The following is an 18,805-nucleotide window of genomic DNA, read 5'->3' on the forward strand; positions in this document are numbered from 1 at the left end:
TGTAAGCTCAGGGAATAGCAGATCGGATGAATGGGCTGGAGCAGACAATAGGAGAGGAGGCTGGCTGAATAGGTAGAAAGCAGATTACAGTGGATTTTGACTTATTCGAAATAAAATATTTTATTTAGTAAATATCATTGGGTTTAAAAAAAAATAGAGGATTAGATCTGTGAGACGCTCTGTTCATGGCACACCTTGGTTAGAATTCTTTTGTTCCTTTTGTAGATAAAATGGTCCAACCTCAATAATAAAAGAATCCAGCAAAGACTGTCTTCAGCCGCCCAGCAAATGCAAACTCTGCTGCCCGCCCCCATGCTGAAACACAGCATTCCCTGTCCTATTGGCTCATATACCCCAATAGCCACAAAGCCCATCTGTTGTCTACATTTTATTGGGAATTAATATCAATGCATTTCCTCAACCAAAGCATTTTCATTTTAAGCAAAATTTCCCATTAATCATAAAATGAAAAGCTGTCATTAGAAAGAAATATTCAGGGCAACAGCAAGCAGGCATGAAAGATTATTGTGATTATAATCATTTCTTTTTTCATTACTGAAGATAGTATGTCATAGTTTGCTTGGGAAGATTAAAAAGGTAATCCATGCAAAGTATTTAGCAAAATATTTGGCACAGAGTTAGATGTAAAAAAAAAAAAAAAAAAAAAAAAGGTCATTGTGATTATTGATGTTACTTTCTTTGTTTGCCATTATTTTTGTTCTGAGGAGTGGAGGAGTAATCCTGGACTTACATTCTCCCAGCTCCTGTGTATAACACTCATCCTATGCTAACTGGTTCCATCTCTTTAGTGAGGCTTGGGGGGTAGGAGGGGAGCGGGGGAAATTATCATGGATTTTTCCCTGGGTGGTAGCAATTTTCCAATGTTTACCAATGTGATGAGACGGCAATTGCTTTAATTGCCTTTGATTGGCCATTTGTATTTCCTTTACGGTGAACTGTCTATGCATTTTACCATTTCTATTTTGGATGGTTTACCCTTTTCTTAGCAATTGTAGCAGCTATTAGTACCAATTAGACTTAATAATAATTTGTAATAGGTGTTGTAAAATGTTTCCAGTGCATCATTTGTCTTTTGAATTTATTCATGGAGTTTTCTCTCTGCAGAAATTTTCTAAACAGACACACACACACACACACACACACACACACACACATACATTTCCACCCTATTTCCTTTCTGGGTTTTGGGTTTCGTATTTTTCTTAAAACAATCCCCCCCGCCCACGTCAAGGTTTTGCAGCTGCCCTATGCTTTTGCCTTTATCAATCAGCATCGGCCATACAATACAATTTATCTCTACAAAGAACTTCTAAGAACCCTGCCTAATGGCATCAAGGATGTGTATAAACCCCTGAGTAACTCCAGCCACTGTGTTTGGGCCAGGTGTGCACGTACATTGCACCATCCACCTACGTTGCTTACCTGGAATGCTCTTTGAGCAGGAAAGCAATGCAAAAAGACAAGAATCCAGTACATTTCAACATCCCGCCTGGGGGAAGATTTTAGTTGGATTACAATAGCCTTCACCAGTAAAGCCAATTGACAACAAAAATAAAAATGTCTCACTCTGGCTAAAAGCCAGCAAAATAAAGAGACAAAGTACATTAGGCATGAAAGACATTTGCCTTTAGAATCATCATTGTAACCTCCAGGTAGGATCAGACAGCGGGACTTTTGTAATTATATAAAGATTATATCCTGTATTTTATTGGTTTAACTAGATCAAACATGAATGCCAGTCAATCCAACTTTCAAAGAGTCTATATAAGTTCAATCAACTGCACCCAGACACTATTTCAATGATATTTTCAAAGGCCCTCCATTTCTAGCCTTTTGATTTTTTCCTTAAAGAAAAATAATTCTTCAAAAGCTTCAAGTAAACACTTTACTCAAAGACAGCCCTCAAGGGAAGGATAGAGAGAGATGAAAACTAGTTATCTAGATACAACCATTAGCAAAGAAAAAAGAGAATTAGAACAGATCCCACTTGTTTTTTAGCATAAGCAGGTGATGGTGTGGAATAGCCACAAGGACTAACCAGTGTGCAGTTTTGGAAACTCAACACTGACTGACTGCCCAACAGCAGGACAGAACATTTGAGTTGAAACCATTCCAGAAAACCCACAATAGACCTAAACTTTACAAATCAACCCTATGAAACCACAAGCAATTAGCTGTGACTCAATCGATGATTTTCTTTTCATGTTAAATGTAAGATTTTTAAAATGAAGGCATAGATTAAAATTTAGCAGTTCATTTTAATCCAGAATATTTTCCTATTACTTTGGAATTAAGAAATAAAATAGTTGATTTCATTTATTGTTATAAGGATATTCCTTTGTATTGTCGATATACTCACAAAGTTTCTCATATATTCAACAGCAGCTAAAAGAGGAGTTCAGGAGACAAATTGAGAGTAAGCATTTCCATGGCTCAAAATATTTTTTAAAATGAATCTTTGCCAGTGATCATCACAACTATACATTCATTCAAAATATTTCTCAGGAAACTTAAATGCATATTGCTAAGTGAAAGAAGTCAATCTGAAAAGGCTACAATATTGTATGATTCCAACTCTATGACATTCTAGAAAAGGCAAAACTATGGAGACAGTAAACGGATCAGTGGTTGTCAGAGGTTGAGGGGAGGGAGGGATGAATAAGCAGAGCACAAGAGGATTTTTAGGGCACTGAACCCACTCTGTATGATACTGTAATGGTGGATACATTATACATTTGTCCAAACCCATAAAATGTACAAGAGCGAACCCTGATGTAAACTATGGACTTGGGGTGATGATGACATGTCGATGAAGGTTCATCAATGTAGCAAATGTACCACTAGGGAGGGAGGGTGATAACAGGAGAGGCTGTGCAGGTATAGGGTCAGAGGGTATATAGGAACTCTTTGTATTTTCTGCTCAATTTTGCTGTGAACCTAAAACAGCTCTAAAACAAAGTCTACTTAAAAGGGAAAAAAAGCTATGTGTTTACATTTGTTGTTTAGAGTAGGAGTTCTTTCAAATGTTATGGATCATCCTCAGTAAATAAACAGCCTTTTCATTAACCACTCCCCGTAAAAAATTTCCCTCTGGATTCTACAAATCTCTCACAGTGAACTGAATTCTATAGGAAAACAGTATTTGACCATACAAATATACCTCTCCAGACACCCAGCCCTGCCCTCTGGCCCCCACCACTGGAATGCAGGGCCTGGCCACATTCTTTGCTTCACTTCTTCACACCTGGCAGGCTTGTCCAGGAATGAGAACCTTTGTAAGTGCTGTCCTCCCACCCAGAACTTGTCCCCTCCCCAAGTCGACTTCCATGCATCCTTCAGGTCAGTGCAAGTGCCACTTCTTTCAGGAAGCCTTCCCTGACCCCCACTCCCTGTTGCATATGCTCTGTGCCTCCCTGTACTTCTCTTCCGAGGCATTCTACACAGTTGCCAAGTATAAACATATTCGTGTTGTTTGTCCTTAGTGATCATCACCACCACTCCCCACCCCACCCCTGCCTATGACCTCCTTAAAGACAGAATGTGTCTATATCTCCCCCTCACCACTGGCTCCCTCATGATCTTAATGAATATTGACTGAGTAAATAAATGAATGGAATAGGGAGTCATACAAATAAATTTAAACTTAATCATTAGATCATGAGGAACTGAAAAGAAGGACATAAATAGATGGAGCTGAACAAATTTTTCATCTTCTCTGGGTGGAGCTTTTAGGAAATGGCTTCATTATTTTGTTTCCTGTAGAGTAGATGTCCAAGAGATTCGGCCTGAGAATATGAAAATCTGAACAAAAACTTGTATTCAAGAATCAAGTACAAATTATTTAAGAAATAGTCATGCTATTTATCTTTTTATAGATGTAAATAAAGTCATCTAAAGAAAAATTTATAGAACAGCAAGGGCTCGACGATGCCATATGGGAAAACATTACTTTCATTAACACTTTCCTATGAATTTTAATAAGGAATATGCTTACAAATTCTGTTTGTGGGAGAGCACTAAATGACGACGCAACTTTTACTACTTACTGTCTCTGACAGAATGCTGGGACCCACCATAGAATCCGAGATACTAGCTTCTGTTAGCACACCTCAGGCAGTAGTCTTCCAACTGTAATCTCCTCCAAGAGGATGTGCTAACTCTGAATTCATTCTTGCCACAGCTATGATTTTGGATATGTATTCACTGAACCATGTTTGGTAATAAAATTTATATTTTCAGGAGAAAATTCTGGTAAATTGTGCATTCTCCACAAAATCACATAAAGCCCTGGAAGATTTCAAGACTGAATAAATGACTTGTGCCGACAGAAATCCAATCTTAGGTAGGCTTAGAGGGAGCACTAAATGTAATAACTAAAATTTAGTAAATGACTCGTATTACAAAGTAAGGGAAGCATGAGCAATAGAGTAGCTATATAAATTAAACAACTACAGCATTGTTCCTGGGAAACCTAAAAAATAAAGAAACGTCGGTATAAACTTCATTCTCTTCCCAGCCTCTGCTTCATAGCAGGGACAAGAAACAGGGTCGATGAATGCAGCTTATAAAGGCAGGCATGCTCAGACATCACTCTCAAGTTTTTACTTCGCTTGTAAATTGTGTGGATTCTCCCAATCCCAGGAACCTCTCCCCAGTCGCCATAGCTGCTTGTCTAGAAAGTAAACGCCTATGGAATAAAGTGCCCAGGCTGGCAGGGCAGAGGTACAAGGGTTCATCATGTAGGAATGACCATCTGCTTTGAAGTGCTGGAAGGGTTATCTCCAAGGTGGGTGGCTTGAGTCGGCCACACCCACTTCTGTTTCCAACCCTTACTTTGAAGGGTCCCTGACTTTAGTTTTGATCATTTGTGTGGGTCTCAGTGATGGTGAGAAAGACAAGACTGGGAAGAAGAGAAGGAGCCGTAGGGGAGGAAGTGGATGAAACAGGCAAGAAAGACAGAAAAGGTCCCAAAAGTCTGAGGTAAGTGGCATATTAAGTCCTTGGGCATAAACATGAGATGTTAAAACCTCTCTAAAATTTAATATAAAAGCACATTTTGCTTTTGTCATCAAGAGGCGAAGGCAAATCTTCTGCACTCTTTAAGATTATTATAACCCAGCCACACTAAAGCCATTGGCATGAGGACTGCCATCAGCTGCCAATGGGATGCCTCTCAGCGGTCCCTTTGGTGGGTGTCTGAATGAAGAGGTGGCACTTTCTGACACTAGGAGGCTATGCTCAGTTATGTAGCTTCAGCTCGGTCTCCATGGCAACCACCGGGCCAGCCCGTCCAACTTTGGATACGGGGTCCCCACTAAATTCTAAGTATCCCAGCTACACGGGCAGTCCACAGTAATTAGAGACAAAGCATAGAAAGAAAGTTTGGTGGACACGAGGAGGCAATGAGTTCTGGAAACATGATTAATAACCAGGATCCACTTGATGGACCTAGAACGTACCCTTTCAACAACCTTAGGAAAAGTCCTGAGATAACACACCATGAAGACATAAAATCTGATTGTTTCTGAAGTCGGGGTGCTTCTTACCCCAACTGTGATGAATGTGCACCATCATTGTTGGCCAGGTGGCAGTCATGACATAGAGGTCAACACTCCACACATGTGAACTTGGTGGTCACAGTTGTGCACGCTATCACCATTTACACTGAGTTGTGTACCTTGTTGGTTCTACACATGTTGGGTTTAATTACTACTTAAAGTGTGATTCAAAAGATCAGAAAGAGAAATTAAGGAAACAATCCCATTTACCATCGCATCAAAAAGAATAAAATACCTAGGAATAAACCTACCTAAGGAGGCAAAAGACCTGTACTCAGAAAACTATAAGATACTGATGAAACAAATCAAAGCTGACACAAACAGATGAAGAGATATACCATGTTCTTGGATTGGAAGAATCAATACTGTCAAAAGGACTATATACTACCCAAAGCAATCTACAGATTCAATGCAATACCTATCGAATTACCAAAGGCATTTTTCACAGAATTAGAACAAAAAATTTTACAATTTGTATGGAAACACAAAAGGCCCTGAATAGCCACAGCAATCTTGAGAAAGAAAAACGGAGCTGGAGGAATCAGGCTCTCTCACTTCAGACTATACTACAAAGCTACCATGATCAAGACAGTATGGTACTGGCACAAGAACAGAAATATAGATCAATGGAACAGGATAGAAAGCCCAGAGATAAACCCATGCACATATGGTCACTTTATTTTTGATAAAGGAGGCAAGAATATACAATGGAGAAAAGACAGCCTCTTCTATAAGCTGTGCTGGGAAAACTGGACAGCTACATGAACAAGAATGAAATTAGAACATTCTCTAACACCATACACAAAAATAAACTCAAAATGGATTAAAGACCTAAATGTAAGACCAGATACTATAAAACTCTTAGAGGAAAACATAGGTACAACACTCTCTGACATAAATTGCGTCAAGATCTTTTTTGACCCACCTCCTAGAGTAATGAAAATAAAAACAAAAATAAACAAATGGGACCTCATTAAACTTAAAAGCTTTTGCACAGCAAAGGAAACCATAAACGAAACGAAAAGACAACCTACAGAATGGGAGAAAATATTTGCAAATGAAGCAACTGACAAGGAACTAATCTCCAAAATACACAAACAGCTCATGCAGCTCAATATCAAAAAAACAAACAACCCAATCCAAAAATGGACAGAAGACCTAAATAGACATTTCTCCAAAGAAGATATACAGATGGCTAAAAAGCACACGAAAATATGCTCATCGTCACAAATTATTAGAGAAATGCAAATCAAAACTACAGTGAGGTATCACCTCACACCAGTCATCAAAAAATCTACAAATAGTAAATGCTGGAGAGGGTGTGGAGGAAAGGGAACCCTTCTACACTGTTGGTGGCAATGTAAATTGGTGCAGCCACTATGGAGAAGAGTATGAAGGTTCCTTAAAAAACTAAAAATAGAGCTACCATATGATCCAGCAATCCCACTCGTGGGCATATGTCTGGAGAAAACCATAATTTGAAAAGATGCATGCGCCCCAACGTTCACTGCAGCACTATTAACAATAGCCAAGACATGGAAGCAACCTAAATGTCCATCGACAGATGAATGGATAAAGAAGATGTGGTACATGTATACAATGGAATATTACTCAGCCATAACAAAGAACTAAATAATGTCATTTGCAGTGACATGGATGGACCTAGAGATTGTCATACTGAGTGAAGTCAGACAGAGAAGGACAAATTACCATATGATATCGCTTATACATGGAATCTAAAATAATGGTACAAGTGAACTTATTTACAAAACAGAAATAGAGTCAAAGATGTAGAAAACAAACTTACGGTTACCAAGGTGGAAAGAAGGGGAGAGGGATAAATTGGGAGATTAGGATTGACATATACACACAGCTATGTGTAAAACAGATAACTACTAAGAACCTACCGTATAGCACAGGGAACTCTACTCAATACTCTGTAATGATCTATATGGGAAAAGAATCTAAAAAAGAGTAGATATATGCATATGTATAACTGATTCACTTTGCTGTACAGCAGAAACTAACACAACATTGTAAATCAACTATGCTCCAATAAAAATTAATTTTTAAAAATGTGATTGAAATAATTAGACTAAGATTTGACATTGAAAGGAAAAATCATTCTGTGCTCAGAAATGCAAAGACTAAAGAGGTGCGGCAAATATTCATTGGTGGAAAGACTGAACTTGCACATTTTCATATTTTCTTGTAACTAATAACTAATACTTTATAGAATTTAAGGAAGGAGTATGTCACAGGTAGATGAATCTGTGCTACACATTCTTACTAATACATGAACAAAAGGATTCACAATCTCATGCAAAAATGCAAATGAAGGCAGAAGAAATCACCAAATCTCCTGGACAAGATGAAAGCTGTTAACAAAGCAACAAGATATTAGTGAGACCAAATGATGCTTCATAGATGACCATCATTAAACCATCTGTCATTATTTACGATCACTTTTTAAAAATCTTGGGGTTATGTAAAAATGGATGTTCTGCCCATGGCTTCTTAGATCCCGTGAAATCTTGTATACAGATGTATGTCAGCTCTCCACAAATCCCTTTCTCCTCCATACTGACATATCTTCATAGTTACTCTTTTGGGGACTATTCCCGCTTTCCCTAATCTGCAGCCGGGAAATAATTAGTGAAGGATTTACTAAACTGGTAAATATTTTCTAGAAAGTGGGCCTGTGATTATAAGGAGCAGGGTATGATCTGCGGATGTAGGCAGGTCTGCCCATACCACAAACACCGAAGGTAAACCCAGTGTCAGTTCCGATGATGTCTACATGAAATATGAGTACAGAATTTGTCCTGACGGGAAGTTGGGAGGCAGGAGCTTCCCGTGCCCTTCATTTTTCCCAATGAGACCAGAACTGAGGAAATTTTCCACAAGAAGTGAGTGTAATGGGGGAGGGAATTTAAGGAGAGAAGTGAAAAGTGCACTCGTTGCTGAAGAAAGATGAGAGTTGGAGTTGACCCAAGGTACACTCGGAGGATGGACAGACAGTTCAGATGTTTATCTGTGGCTGAAACTATGGATTTACAGTCACACCACTCCATACAGGTGTGTGATCTTCTCTGGCAGTACCCAGCACTGAACTGACATCCAAGTAGGCAGCTATTAGAGCCTGACAGATTTAGAGTTAGAATTTTATAGCTAGAGAGTAGCCAAAGGGCAAGAAAATGAAACTACTGGGGAAAAAAAAAAAAAAAAAAAGATTAAAATGATGCATCACGGGTCCTAGACAGGACTCAGCAGGAAATTACAAGAAGGGTCAATGTAACAGTACTTTCAAACTTCCCTGGTTCAAGAATCCCCTGGGAAATGTGTTAAACATAAAGGTTCTCAGGGACTGACTCAGTAGACCTAGACGTGACCCTGGAACCTGTAGATTAACAGATGTCCCGAACGTTCCTTACAATGTGGCACATGTGGTAAACACTAGGCCAATAGACTATCTGAACTTTGAGGGATTACGGAATGAAGGTCTTGTGGTGAATGAGACAGAGCACTTGTGCAAAGGAAATAAAAGCACTAAAATGGCAGGTGTTTGTGCTCAGCGTGGAAAAGTGGAGTTTAAAAAGCGTAAGACAGAAGAGTTCTGGTGGGTAAGAGGGCCAAGGAGTGCCAATGGTTGGAACTGTAGGAGAATTCTGTTTTACAAAATAAAAGTAATTGTCTGTGGGTAATACTGCCACGGACCACCCAGATGTCCCCACATCCCAACCATGTGACTGAAATGAACACATTCCTGGCTCTTGAGAGTGTTGAGAGCTGACAGCTCACAGCTAAACTCCCTCTCTCCCCGCCCAGAAGTTGTACTTGGTTGAAGAGAGCCGACCCAAGGCCATGTTTCTTCAGGGAGAAGCCCATATCCAGTGCCTGGTTGATGCTGGGGAACAAAGGACCAACCTTCTCCCATTCAGGGTAACTTTCAAGGCACCCTAAGCTCCAGAGCGTGCGATGGGACCCGCGGTGGCTGCAGTTGCTCCTGCCCTCAGCCCAACTCCTCCTCCCGCTCCAGGCTCCGTCCACTTCCCCTCCAGGGCTGATCCTAAGAACACCACCCAGGAACGTTCTGAGCTCAGATCTCCAAATCTCAGAATATGCTGCATGAATAACACAACCCGAGAAAAGTATGCATCTTGCCATAGACATCAAGTCTATGGGGAATGCGGGAGGGAATGCGCTTTCTCCAATGGAAGGGCTTCTGGAAGAAGCTAAGTCTCAACAAAGGCAAGCAGATATGAGGCGTATTTCTCGAAAAAGATGAGGGTGTTGAAGAAATGAACCCCATGGTGGGAAGGTGTAAGAGCAGCACGGAAGTGTAGCCCCTCCAGTGCAGAAGAGGAAAGTGGGTTCCTACGAAAAGGCTGGTGAGGGGGTCAGCGTTTTAGCCCAAGGACACATCTCTTCATTTCAAGTCCCAACAAGATCCTCCTCAATCAACCAAGCTAGTTTAGGAGCCATCACAATTTCACTGCAGGTTAATACATTTTTCCTGAAACTAAGAGAATTGTGGTCTCTGGAGCACATTCACCAAAGAACATATTGTTTCTCCAATACGTTTCCACTTGTTATTGGCAGCTATGTTAATCTGCACTTTTGAAAGCAACTTTCGTGTGAGGCTGTGTACCAAACAATTGAAAGGAACAGTGGAAATATTGTTTAAAAGACACATCAAAGTTCCTGTGAAGAGTTCAAACCATTGTCAAAGGAGAAAAAAATGCAAGAGCAATGTGGAACAGTAATTTAAAAACATAAGTTTACACAACTCTTAATTACATCTTTTACTATCATTCTCTGGATAGACAGTGATGAGGTACATATTTACAACTCACTAAAGTATACTTAGGCAATGTTAAATGACTAGTAATGTTTAGGAGTCTTCTTAGGTCTTTTCTTTCCTTAAATGTTGTCGCTCTTGTTGCTGTTGTGTTTTTATTGTGGGATGTTTTATACATGAACAAAACAGAAAATTAGGAGAAATTTTAGCAGAATCTAAAGGGATGTAGTCAGCCACTAAAACAATGACCTCACAAGATCTCTGAGCTACAGAGGGATTCAATCTTGTCCTACCTGGGAAGGGTAGTATACAAAAGCTGCTCTTATTCATAAGCAATTGAAAACCAATTTATTATATCAAAACTTATTGAGGGCTCTCCACCGTTCATCACATGAGCCATGTGGGATCCCAGAGCTCCCTGAGACCTCCTTCAACATTACTAACAGTCACCTTCTGTGCAAAGCATTTGCATCAGTGGGGATTTCTGTCAATCCCCCTCTGTGAAAGTATAAGATCTATTCAACTAGGACCAAGACTGTTGTCTAAGTACAACCAGGACAAGGAAAGGGACCCAAAACTTGATTGCAAATACCCACTCAAAATGTTTGTAAACTGTAGAATTCTGACTCAGATGCTACCATATAATTACAAATCAGAGAAGACCTTTGAGGGTCATTTAATCCATCTTCTTGCTGAAAACAAGACACATGTAAGTCATTAATGACATGCCATTGTCTTACAATACAAGGAACTTTCCAGAGGAAAGAGGTTACAGTGTCCCAGTAACATGATACCCTGTCTCATCGACTTTTCCATCCCTGAATTCCTCCCTAAACCTCTCAAAACCATTAAAGAGCAAAGGGGTAAGAAGTTATTAACTTTCAGACCTTCTGCCTGCTAATATTTTATCCTCTAATTAACTAACGCCTCTAATAACTCTCCAAAACATTTACAACACCTACAAAGAAAGGCCAAAACCACATGAGAAAGACACAACACAGGGTCCATCCAGTCTGAGTCCTAAGAGGCAAGACCACAGAGATGTTCCTCAACCCCACGAAACTCAAGGGCGGGACCAAGATAATGATGCAGACAACCTGCATCTTGCAAGTGAACATGAAATGGGGAACTTTTTGAGAAATGCCCACCAGTGTCTGAGGAGAAGGGAAAGTGCAGAATGGGTGGGGAGGGAGGATATAAGTGTCCAGTGACGGCACTAAACCTCAGAATGACCATGCCTAGGACTGTCTCGCCACTTGGGTCACTCATTATCATGGATTTGAATAACACATGAAAGCCATCAGCAATACTGGCAACACCAGGTTCTGAGGAAAATTCTAGATCATGAGAATTGGGACAGTTAAGGGAGATTCAAGACCAATGCCCTCTCTTTAGAGATGCAGACAGTGGAGCCCAGGAAGTCTAAAAATATGTAACACATTGTTGATTCAAATCAAAATATTTTAATAGAAAGCACACCTCATGTGGAGTCAGAAGACCCTACTTAGCATCCCAGGCCACTTCTCCGTCATAAACTGCGAGCTCTCGGAAAAATTCATTTCTTCTTTTCTAAAATGCGAAGAAGAGTGTTTTCATAAAGATAGTCACAGAGATGTTTGTGAAGACCCCTGGGATCATCTAAAGTCAAGGCTGCTGTCTATGGCAAGATGCAAATCCATCGATAGGAGTGCTTTTCACACAAGGAGCGACTCTTAATAACTTAGAAGAAGCTCACAGAGAGTTCTAGAGTCCTGCCTGGCTCATGTGATTGATTAACTGTGGAGAAGTCAGAATTCTAAGAGTGCTCAATAAGTTTTGATTTAATGATAAAGAAAATGACTTTCAACTGCTTAGGAATAAGGTCAGTCATGAACTTCTATATCATTTGGTTGCTTGGAGTCTTCGGAAAGGCACAAGGTCCACGCAAAGCATAGATCAGACCAGTACGTTAATGCAGAGCTGCACTAAATTAAATTCATAACTCATAACCCCATTTGCGGGAACATTAAAAATCTAATAACAACAAATACTATTTCTTTGGGGTTCCTGGACCCAATTCCAACATGTGTGTTGCGAGGGGGAGGGTGGTTTTCCCCCTTAAGCAATTCTTTTTTTTTTTTTTTTGGCTGTGTTTGGGTCTTCGTTTCTGTGCGAGGGCTTTCTCTAGTTGCGGCAAGCGGGGGCCACTCTTCATCGCGGTGCGCGGGCCTCTTACTATCGCGGCCTCTCTTGTTGCGGAACACAGGCTCCAGACGCGCAGGCTCAGTAGTTGTGGCTCACGGGCCTAGTTGCTCCGCGGCATGTGGGATCTTCCCAGACCAGGGCTCGAACCCGTGTCCCCTGCATTGGCAGGCAGATTCTCAACCACTGCGCCACCAGGGAAGCCCCCCCAAGCAATTCTTGCACATCAACAGGGTGATTCAATTAGGACACTATCTACCCTGAGATAGCGCCAGATCCCACAGGACAAGGGCTCAGTCCCACTAGACTGCCCCCCCCCCACCCCCGTCTTCAGATGCCAACAGCAAGCCCAGGCTACCACCTGAGCTTCTGGTCAAAACAAACTACAGATTGGAGGTTCCAACAATCCCTCCTTGGCTTTAAACACCAGTTGCAAGTCCAACTTGTTACCTATACTTGTGACCAACTGGCTATAAATAGAGGTTCCCATGACCCCTCCTTGGGTTTGATTAATTTGCTAGAGCAGCCCACAGAATCCAGAGGAACATTTTACTTCCTAGATTACTGGTTTATTATAAAAGGATATAACTCAGGAACAGCCAAATGGAAATGATGCACAGGGCAAGGCATGGGGAAGGGGCACGGAGCTTCCGTGCTCTCTCCAAGCTCAACACTCTCCCAGCACCTCCACGTGGTCACCAACCCAAAACCTCCCTGAATCCCATCCTTTTGGGTTCTTACAGAGGGCTTATTACATAGTATGATTAAATCATGGGCCATTGGTGATTGATCCAACCTCCAGCCCACCTCCCCTCCCAGGATGTCTGAAGGGGGCGGCAACCAACCCCCTTCTTTATATTACCCAGGAGCTCTCCAAAAGTCACCCCATTCTCATTAACATAACAAAAGATACCTTCATCACTCTTATTACAGGAAATTGCAAGGATTTTAAGAGTTGGGAGTCAGGAACCAGTGGGTGAAGACCAAATACATAATATGAGAAATATTCTGGTCACCTGAACAACCAAACATATATTCTTATAAATCATAGTATCACACTATTCCTAATAGTATTTAAAACTCAAAATGAAACACAGTGACAGTAAGCTTCCTAGTGCTGCTGTAATAAAGTACCACAAACTAGATGGTTTCAACAACAGAAACATATTATCTCACAGCTCTGGAGGCTAGAGGTCTGAGATCAAAGTGTCAGCAGGGCCAAACCCTCTCTGAAGGCCCTAGGGGAGGATCTGGTCCATGCCCTTCTCTTAACTTTTAGACGTTCCTTGCTTTATGGTCAAACGGAGTCCCCCTAAGACTGAGTTCCCCTGCCAAGTATAAAATTAACCTCTCTATCCAAAACTTTATTCCCTTGCTTGTCCTGTCCCTGTTCCTATCAGGGCCGAGGAGTAGCAAAGAAAAGGGGGGACTGAAACTGAGCAGGACCCTGCAGGGTCCTCCCTGGTACAAAAGCCCCTCCATGTACCCTGTTTCTTGTTTACAGAAAAAGGCTTTAGTCTTCCAGGCCTTCCCTAAGTTCTAAAGAGCAGACTGAAGTAGTTACTAATTAGGGAAGTGAGAGAATGCAGAAACATAGGAAAAGCAGTTAAGCAAAAAAAGTAATGATAGCTTAAACAGTAGTTCAGCAAAAAACAGAGTCCTAGTTGCTCCTCAAGGAACATACGTAACCATCTGACACATATCTTTGAGTTGTTCTTCAGAAATTAAGGCTCCCACCCGGGTGGAGAATGGTGACTACATATGGAGCACAAGACCCAGTCTGGTTGGAACCAGAGGTTGATGATTAAGATTCCTGTTACCTCACCACCAACCAATCAGAAGAAAGGCATGTACCCTGCAACCCTCACCCCAAATGATGCCTTTAAACACCCCCCCCCGAAAGCCATCAAGGAGTGCGGGTCTTTTAAGCGTTAGCTGCCCGTTCTCCTTGCAAATCCAATCGTCACATAGTTTTCTACCTGTGTCCTCACATCTATGCGTGTCTGTGTCCAAATTTGCCCTTTTAATAAGGACACCAGTCATATCGAATTAGGGGCTCATCCTACACAAGTATGACCTCATCTTAACCAATTCTATCTCCAACAACTCTATTTCCACGTAAGCTCATTTTCTGAGGTCCTGGGGGTTAGGACATCAGCATATGGATTTGGGGGGTGGGGGACACAGTTCATCCCATAACAGTGACTAAAACCAAATCAAAGCCATGGAAGAAATGCTATGTTGTTTCAACCAAACCCCAACCTCCACCCCAACTGAGAATCTGCCTTAATATTTTCATGCAGTTTTTCCACTTGCTTCAAAAAATCACTGTTGGGGTTTATTCCCTCACTTTGACCTCCCTGCCACCTCCCGGCATCTGTCAGAGCACAGCGTCTCTGTACATCCCACCTTCTCTCCATCTCGCCAACGATGACCGGTCCCTTGTGTTTTACATAAAGTACTTAAGGCATATGCTTGCATCATAAGGAGACAATTGTTAACCATAAAGTAGACTCTTTAGGATCGAGCAGTCCAGTTTGTGGTGAAAACAGCCCTCTTAAATAAGCAACCACACAGTCACAAGGAGATGATGTGGGCATGCCCAGCATCTGCCCTCCCCCAAGGGGAACCAGTCCATTCTTATGGTGCTCTTTCTACCCTGTGTCCAGACCCCCAACGTCATGTTCTTGAACTCATTTCCTAACAAACCTTGACCGCTAATGACTTTTGCTCTCTGAGGTCTCTGCTAAGGCGTCTTCTCCCTGCACCTAGATTTCCTGAACACATATGGTCAGAGGAAGCAGTGACGGGCTTCTTCCCCCATCAACAGATTGGAGCCGTGACCCATGTTTCAAAAGAGATGACGGCCAGCGGAGACTCCAACCCTCTCCCTAGAGGGTGACTGTTTTGAAACTGTGCCCTCAGTGACATTCCTGCTGAGGAAGCCACCACCGACTCCTACTTAATAAGCTAAATCTTAATAAATGTTATGTAACTTTAAACGAAAGCAGGTTGGTCAGAAGAGGAATGTTAAGGTCAGGGGGCAGAGAATGTAAAGTTTCCATGCCAGAACGTGGCACAACTTACCAAGCAGAGGAGGACCCTAGAGAGAAGCCCTGGAGCATAAACAACTCTACATCAGTGGTTCTCAAAGTGGGGTCCCGGGACCAGTAACGTCAGCCTCAGCTGGAAGCTTGTCAGACACGCACATCTCGAGTCTGACCCGAGACCCACAGAATCAAAAGCTCTGAGGGTGGGGTGCAGCGAGCTGTGTTTTAACAAGGCTACCCAATGATTCTGAGCCTTGCTGAAGCTGGAGAACCAGCTGCAGAGGGAGAAGGACTGTTGGTCATACTCTGCTACACAGGACTTCATGGAATCCCACTCCAAGTGTTGCTTCCTTCTCTCTCTCCATGTTGCCCCGTAGAGTCCTGAGTACTTCATCCAGCTCTTCAGCTATCTCATAGCATCCTGGGTACTGAGACATTCAATCCTCTTTATCAAGTAATAAGTTGATCTTTGGATGTCTGTGTGTGTGTGTGTGTGTCTGTGTGTGTGTGTGTGTGTGTGTGTGTGTGTGTGTGTGTGTGCGTGCGCGCAATTTCCCACCAACTCAAGTCCGTTTCTGCTTCTGAGCCTGAAGGCCGACACTACCTCAGGAAGCATGAATCACCCAGGGCAATGATCCCCAGCAGGTCCAGGCCACGCTGGCCTCCACTGTGTCTCAGCCTCACCTCAGTCTCTGGGTATCTTCATAAAATAAACAACTGGAGGAAGCTGCTATGTATTGATTGGGACGACGGTGAGGAGAAAAATCGCAGCAGTCTTTAAAGGCACTCTCAAGTCCCCTATTATTTTTCAAAATAGATGCTTGGCAGCTGTGAAACTTGACAGGGGTGATCCGTGGTTCATAATAAGCAGTTCCCGCGAGACTCATTACGGCCTGGTTTCTGGCACGTTGACCAGCAGAGGCTAAGGATTAATTTTAAATTATCGAGCTAATTACTCAGAAGCATTAATAGTAACCAGAGACAATGTGTTGCCAGATAACATGAACTGGATACATGAACTGGATTCTATTGCTATTATCACTACAACCATTTAAAAAATGTTACTTGAAAAAACATACAATGCCCTATAAATGAAAACTATTTGCATTCCTACACAAGAGTTTAGTAACCCGTTTTGGAATACACTCAATAAATCCTAGAAGCACTTATTTTAATACTAAAGCAAAGTCTACCACCTTGATACACACATATAGGCTGGAAGGCTCAGAATGTAGTTTAGTTGACTTTCATTTGTAGTGGAGAAAACCTAAGCAGGAAAAAAGAATTACTAGAGATACATGGTTTTCCCATTCTAACTGACTTTACTAAGTCAGATTTTTGTCACATGGTTTTCTTGTGATATATGCTTCTTCATTGTGCTAATTTATGCTATTCATTAGAGAGTACAGAATAATTAATCAAACTAATACAGAGCGCCTCAAAGTCCATTATACCCAGACTTATATGATATTCTAGTCCATTCATCATGATTCTGGGTTATTTTAATATGGACTTCAAAAAAATAGCATGTTTTAATGAGAGATCACTTGAGAAAACATGATGAATTAAATGGGATACAAGAGAAAGCTCAATAACCCCAAGAAAAGACCTTGCTTTGCAAAAAAAAAAAAAAAAAAGTCAATTTCAAGAAAAATGTGTTATCTGCAGAATTATAGGCACCCAGCATCTGGGAAGTCAGCTATGTTTTCCTAATAGAATAGATGACCTAGAACTCAATGGCCTTTTCTACTTACACAATACCTACCCTGGATTTCAAATTTCAATTTAAAAATCTACTTAAGCGAGTCCCATGCATCATACGGGAATAGAAAATCTTTAGGTGACAAGAGCATATAAGAGATCTGAACTTCATTCACTACCTAGAACTAAGCACTTTCCGAGAAACTTCAAAGGGTTTTTTAAATTAAAAAATTAAATTTTAAAACATTTATTTAAAAAAAGTTTTTATTTTTTAGAGCAGTTTAGGTTCATAGCAAAATTAAAAGAAAGGCACAGAGATTCCCATACACCCCCTGTTCCCCCATACAGATAGCCTCCCCCATTATCAACATCCCAATCAGTGGCACATCTGTTACAATTGATGAACATACACTGAAACATCATTATCACCCAGAATCTATAGTTTACATTAGAGTTCACCCTTGGCTGTATATTCTATGGGTTTGGACAAATGTATAATGACATGTCCATAACTATAGTATCATACCTTGTGCCATCCCTCATTCTGGCCTCTGTACGAAGCAGCCTCAGGCAGAGGCCTCAGGGCCAGTCTAGCTGGACATTAGAGTGGAGAGCAGCCGCCCAGGGATGCAGGGTTCCCAGTGATGTGCTGTGAAGATGTCTTTCTTTCTGACCCTCTGCTGCCCTGTGGGCAGTGTGTTCCCCTGTACCTGTCTCAGGCCCCTCAGCAGGTGATGGGCTCTCTGAAGCTGCTGGGCCCACCCCCAGTCATGTCCCTCTGGGTCCTCCCCACTCCATCCTCTGGCTGCTCCACCGCCTGGCTCAGTGGGCCTGAGCTGATCGCCCTCACTGGCTTCCTGCAGATGAGCCAGGGGAAGGCAAGACCCAGGTCCCCGGGGGGCTCCCATGCCCCCTGCTGGCCCCCCACACCCTGCCTCTGACCACCCAGGTGCCGGTGGTGGCCAAAGCTGTTCTCACTGGGTGGACGCATCTCTCCCACGGGCCCTGGACAACCAAGGTCCATAGCCCCTCTGGGGGCAGAGTGGGCCCCCTACTTCCCCAGGCAGGTTCTGTTGACAAGAAAACAATGTTGGTTCCCCCCCCCCCAAAAAAAAATCCTGAAAAAATCCTCTGGGCTCCACCTATTCATTCCTACCCAGCCCCCATCCCCAACCCCTGGCAACCACTGATCTTTTTACTGTCTCCATAGTTTTGCTTTTTCCAGAATGACATACAGTTGGAATCATACAGTGTGCAGCCTTTTCAGTTGGGTCTCTTTCACACAGTGATATGCATTTTAGGTTCCTCCATGTCTTTTCACGGCTTGATAGCTCATTTCTGTTCAGTGCTGAGTAATATTCCATAATCCGGATGTACCTCAGTTTATTTATCCATTCACTTACTGAACGACATCTTGGTTGCTTCCAAGTTTTGGCAATTATGGATAAAGCTGCTCTATACATCTAAGTGCAAGTTTCATTGTGCACATAAGT

The 18,805-nt window shown here is 41.9% G+C and overlaps 1 protein-coding gene and 1 pseudogene across 1 annotated transcript in view; one reads left to right on the forward strand and one right to left on the reverse strand.

Moving 5' to 3' along the window:
- The window catches only part of ANOS1 (anosmin 1), a 187,013-nt gene that overhangs the window by 152,829 nt on the left and 15,379 nt on the right, over nucleotides 1–18,805 (reverse strand). The window lies entirely within an intron of this gene.
- LOC133082230 (histone deacetylase complex subunit SAP25-like) lies at nucleotides 9,134–18,338 on the forward strand (annotated as a pseudogene).

This window comes from Eubalaena glacialis, chromosome X, assembly GCF_028564815.1.
Source record: "Eubalaena glacialis isolate mEubGla1 chromosome X, mEubGla1.1.hap2.+ XY, whole genome shotgun sequence".
Lineage (NCBI taxonomy): Eukaryota > Metazoa > Chordata > Mammalia > Artiodactyla > Balaenidae > Eubalaena > Eubalaena glacialis.